Raw genomic sequence first — 6,000 nt, forward strand, 5'->3', positions numbered from 1 at the left:
TTTACTAGATTTATTTCATTAGAATTTGCACAGGGGATTTCTATAAGCTTTATACTCTTCTACAAATTATTTTTTGTAAGTTGCTATATTATGTTAAATAAAACATGGCATTTTTAGAAAGACCATTTTGCAAATCAGGGGTTGTTAATACGAAAAATACAGGGTACCATAAAGAAATGTCTTTTGGAATAATCTGTCCTTAGAAAGAAACATTTTGCTAAACTATAGGTATTCATGTTGGAAAGTAGTATTTCTTAAAGCAGTTCACATTAAAAATTCATTTGTACTTTTTCAGTGGTGATAGTCTATTTCCCTTCCATAGACATTATGATATCCTCTAATGGCATCCTATTTTGATTGTGAAGTTCAAAATAATTTAAATGTTATTGTTAGAAGTCTAATATTTGAGAAAGCCAAAATTCTTGTTTAAGAAATGGAACATTTTATGTCATAGTACATCAAAATAGAAAAAGAGGGGGTGACGAATCTGTAGATTTAACCTCTGCTTGTTTCTGCACACCTAGTTCACAGTTTTGTTCCCAGAAATATTTGGTCTGACTTTACCATGAATTGCCTGTTAGATGTTCATCACTTGAAATTTGGTAGAGTTGTCTAATTCACAGAAAAATGAGAAACTGATGTGGAAGCCATGCTAGAATTTGTGGTGATTGCTGCTAGGGTAGAAAAATTTTGTACATTTAACTCTGGACCTTAATGAGCAGGAATTAGCATCACAAAAGCAAAAAAAAAAAGTTACAGGTTTTGTAAAACCTGTAACCTGCTTTACTGCTAGAATATTGGCCTCTCAGACCTCCCAATAACTCCTTGCTCTCTTTGGTTCACAAATACAGCACTTAAGTTCTTTAGTCTGTGTAATATTTCCTGACCATCAGCATCTGCCAGAGCAATGCTTTAGTCACTGTGGATTAGGAAAATCAGGAAAAAACAAACAGCTCTTTTACAAGAACTTAGTCAGAAGAGAGTTTTCAACTTTAAATCAGGTGAAAACCCTTTTGAGTGCATCTCCTCTGGAAGCTGAAAATACTTTAAGTCATTGAAGCTTTCCAGCACTTAGAAGCACCTGATCACCTTGATTCCTCCTGAAGGTGTTGGCTAAACAAATCTGCACAACACATCACTTTGACAAGAGACAGTGCTAGGTTGCAATCAAGACTATAATGAGTGATTTATTTGTTCCCTTCTCCCTGGGCTTACCCATCATTACGTGTTCATTAAGTAATAATTGTCATTGATCAACAGCCTTGTGTATGGATGATGGTAAAAGAAACAGGGCTATTAAACCTTCACTGGATAGAACAAGTGCATGCCACAACCAATAAGGTAGATTAATGAGAACAATTACACTAAGGATATCTACATTATGGACCACTTCCTTTCTTTTCCTTTTATGTATTATTAGAGACAAGTATATGATATCTTAGAACTCTAGGAATATAGAATAACATAAAATATAACTATAGTGAATGCTGTGCTGTTCAAGTGCTCTGGCCCTTACAGCAGCTGCTCATAACCTATTGCAATCTCCAAGTTGGTTAGGTGTTTTTTAGCTAGGTTGCACAAATTGTGTGTACATGAGTTGAAGTAACAGGACCTTATCACAAATCAGATCCAATGTCAAATCAGGTTTCTGAAGGATCATTTATGGCTAAGTCCTTGTGTAAATAAGTATTTGAAAGGTCAAAAAGGCCTAACTTCTTATCAGCTGGAGACAGTGGTAAGTCTCTGATGTTCCAAATTACTATTTTTTTGTTATACTTGTTCATCTGAGTTACTTTCAGAACCCTTGGTTGGGAAAGGTTTGGAATCTACTAATTTGATCAGCTAATGCCTCATCACATGAGGTAGCTATAGACCCATGTAAAGAGTTTAGTCTTTCTAAAGGCAAGATGTTGATTTCTAAATACATTCAGCTTTAGGTAACTTGGTTACCATACTGTTATGTGTGTTTAAACATTTTTGCCTGCCTTCTCAAGTAGGACCATAATGGCTACATATGATGATTATCTTGTTTCTTCCATCTCTGTGTTCCTGTCTAAATAGAACTATTGAAAACTTTTTCTCACAGTGCAGGTATTTCATCCTGGTTGATAGGATCATTTATTTATTTACTTTTAATGTTCCTTTTGCTTCTTTTGCTTTGTCACATCTGAAAACCAGTATATACTGCTATTGCTAATTGGCTAAATGTCATTGGCTGTCTACCAAACTTGATGTGTTTTGAGCAGATTATTTCTCCTTTTCAATGTGGTCCCGGGCCTCCTGCAATCAATCTTTTATTAAAAAAGGAAATGCATTTTGTTGATTTTTTTTACAAAGTGAAAGGTCAGGACAACATTTAATGAGAACAAAAGATGGAGAAAAAATTCATGAAAAATTCTTTAGGGAAATAGGAGAGGGTTACTTAAGTATCCTGATTGCAGCCATTTTATAGTTCTGGAAAGCATTGTCCTGTGTTAGTAGTTTAAAAATACAGCTTTAATTATTATGCTAGGTAAGAAAATTACCTTAGGGTAGATTCTGCCAGTGCTTTCCCATTGATTGCTATGAAAATCTAATACTGCAGTATTTTTGCTGCAACTACTGCCAGAACTGGCTCAAAATATCTACTGTAACTTCTTATAATGCAGAAGCTGTATCAACTCTGAAGCAAAAGTTTTCAGCCTGCATCTCAATGCAAAGCCAGTGTTGATTAAAAAAACTGTTAATTTTTTTCAAGCTATAATGATGGAAAATTAGAAAGAATTGGTTGACTTTAGGAAGATTTTTCTGTGACTATTTCTAGGAACTTATAAGAGGCAAAACTATTTATTATGTCCATTGTATCCCACCTAGAAAGGGAGCCCTCATCTGAATTTGTCTGAACATGAGATGCAAATGAAAGGGAGCGATATTACTTGCAGAAATAGTGTGTGATAGGCTTATAGCTTCCTATCTTGTGAAGCATTATATTTGGCCTACTGTGAGTTACAGGGCTAGATCTTTGTTATTTCTAAGGCATAGTAAAAATAATCTCCCATTAGAGACCCAGCTACACCAGAAATTTATGCAAAACAAGAGATGGTATCATTTATTAAAAACACAGGAGCAAGATTGTCACCCTAAAGATAAAAGAGGCAGAAGAGCATTTAAATAAGAGAGATGGAGACAGGAGAAGAAAATAATCAAGTTGTAATTTTCAATGGAGCAGCTGAATAAACAATAAGAGAAGACCCATGTAAGTTCCATGTAATTTTACTGTCAGGGTGGCAGGAACACATCATATCTGAGCAAGCTCATAACTAAGTGTACCAGGAGAACATGACAGAATAGGATGGTGGGGGAAAAAAAAGAAAAAAGCCAACAAAAACCCAGCATAATTTTGCTATGTTCTATCGTTAACTGATTTTTTTAATTTTTTTTTTTTTTTTAAGAAGACACAAGCTGTATTTCCTTTAGGGATTTCTAACCTGAGCACACTGGAGAGAAAGAAGAGGGATAACAGTATTTGTAAATATTCAAGAGAGAAAATGTTTTCTAGTCTGTTGTAGAATATGTGCATTTGCAATTAACTATAAAGCATTTGTTCTTCTGGTAGCTGTTATTGAATTACATGGTCTTCTAATATATGAACAGTGATGAAAAAATTGGATAAATTATGTATAAAAGACAGCCCAATAATTTTTTTTAAGAAAAATGTAAATCATTTGCAAGAGCAGGGATGAGGAAATACTACCAGAATTTCCTGAGGGAGGGGAAAATAGGATACAGTCTGTCTTGTGTAAACTAGTTTTAGGTAAGAACAACATTTATAGTTTTAGACAGCTACAGAGTTGCATTACTGTTTCAGCATTTGCCTATTAATTTAGAAACTGAACACTAGGAAAACTTCAGGGTAATAAACCCCAGAAGTATTTCCTACCAGCTTTAACTTACATTTGACCTAATGTTACTTTCTATGTTCGCATTTTTACTATATAATCATCTCATTTACTAGTTACCTTCTTGGTTTGAAAAAAAATATTTTAAAGTGGTCTTTTTTAATGTTATCTTGAGAATGACTAGGTAATCATGACCTGTTAAGTACTGATTCTGTCTTTAAATCAGTTTATGGAGTGCCTTTCCTAAATAATCTTTAGGTTGTCTTTATATAGTTTTGAAGTTTCTCTGTATATTAAGTGTTACTACAGCATACTGGTGATTTTCTTCCATGTACTTGCTAAATACAGATCAGATCTATATTTGTGACCTGAGGTGGTAGAAAGCCTTGGCACAGTCAGGGAAAGACAACCCTATTTTAAGTTACATGCTAAATTCATTGTCATGCATATTTGAAGTAAATCTTATGCTCCCACATGGAAGATGCCATAGCTGAGGGGAAAAAGCCACCCTTAACCCTATAAGCTTTACCTTTTTCTTGCCAAGGATCAGCTGAATCCCTTTCCCAAGGAAAGGTTTATTTAAAAAAAAAAAAAAATTACTTAACTCTAGTGTTGAGATTACCTCAGTTGTAGTTCTAGTGTTATCTGCTTTTTACACTGCCCTGAGTGGACAAAGGATGATGAAAACTAAGTAGAATGTATGTACTTATTATGTGGGCTGTACCCACTTTCTGCCCGTTTCAGATTACCAGAAACATGTTAGCATTTTTTGGATGTTGCTGCACTGTGTTTTGTTTTGAATTGCCTATATTGAAGGCATGTGGATAAACATGATGATTTTAAACAACCCCCCAGACTTCAGATATTTTGAATAAGACATGATTTCATATACTCTTTGACTCTGTTTTCCTTGGCTTGGTATAATTCAATTAATTTTAAACACAGATATATTTACTGATAATGTTTTAAAAAACATGTTGGAATAGTAAATCCACTACAACTCAATGCAGTTGTTTTCAGCTAAAAAGGTTACTCCTTTTTGATACTGCTGTTCCTCTTATTTGAAAAAATGGAGGTGGGAGATGTAGTGAGAGGTGAATACAGTTCAGTTGCCCCATTCCTTTGATGCAGCTTTGTTGAGAATAATCAAGAATAGGAAGATAGGAATTGAGGGAACAAGACCAGAGAATCTACTGCTGTGTATTTACTCTTGTCCTGTCTTCTCTGAAAAAGCTAATCCAGCTCTTCTTGCTCCTACAACCTTTCCAGGGAGGTGTGGAGTGGTGTTGCTCACAGTTCTGACACCTGGACTGTAGGCCAAAGAACTGTAAACTCCAGCTTCAGAGCTGCTTTGAACTCTGAAATCAACTTTGACAAAAAGAGGAAAAAATTGCTAATGATTGTAATGTTTGTAGACAGAATAAAGCACAATTGAATGAAATATCTGGCAATATTCTCCATCAACAGAAATGCTGCAGATGACCTTTGAGTGCCTATTGAATTAAGGCTCTGACAGCAAGGTCATGAGCGTGCTGTGTGGAGGCAGGGAGAAGTAGAAACCTTGTTGTGTCTTTCAGTAGGATATTTTAAAAATACTTTCATAATTTCAGCTGTTCTGAATTACTGCTGTTCTATTATTTATACCCAAAAATATTACTATAACAATATCATATGCATATTAATAACCTCTTGTAAGATTTGATCTGTAATTGAGAATAGATTTTGTATTTGAATGCATACTTAATACAGAGTCAAACTTTTTTGTTATTAAAGGCAAAGAAAAATGATTACTTACTATTTATTTTATGCTAGCAGGTCTTCCTGCCATCTGAGCTGTGTCATGTTTTGTGGTTTCCAAAGATGCAATATTAGTGGTTCCTTCTGCATAAAACATGCAGAAAAAGATTGGGCCCAACTTGGAGCTAGAGGAAAAGAGACACAGAAATTAATGATTAAAAAAAAAAAAACAAACAAAAAAAAACAAGTCAAAATTCCTTTTTCAGTACATGAACTCCATCCTTCTGTAAGTCTGCCCAGCACTGCCACTACTAGACCAACTTTTCCCTTCTCTTCTGACAAAGAGAAGAGAAAAAATGTAACTCTGAGCTGGCAAAGGTGTTGT

The 6,000-nt window shown here is 34.6% G+C and overlaps 1 long non-coding RNA gene across 1 annotated transcript in view; it reads right to left on the reverse strand.

Annotated features, from left to right (window-relative positions):
* The window catches only part of LOC139802313 (uncharacterized), a 28,724-nt gene extending 22,930 nt beyond the window's left edge, over positions 1 to 5,794 (reverse strand). The window contains exons 1-2 of the long non-coding RNA XR_011728560.1: positions 5,674 to 5,794; positions 5,087 to 5,246 (exon numbers count right to left, since the gene is read on the reverse strand). This is a non-coding gene — a long non-coding RNA (uncharacterized lncRNA). The remainder of the gene's footprint in view (positions 1 to 5,086; positions 5,247 to 5,673) is intronic.
* Between the last annotated feature and the right edge of the window lie 206 nt (positions 5,795 to 6,000).

Source organism: Heliangelus exortis, chromosome 14 (genome assembly GCF_036169615.1).
Source record: "Heliangelus exortis chromosome 14, bHelExo1.hap1, whole genome shotgun sequence".
Classification (NCBI taxonomy): Eukaryota; Metazoa; Chordata; class Aves; order Apodiformes; family Trochilidae; genus Heliangelus; species Heliangelus exortis.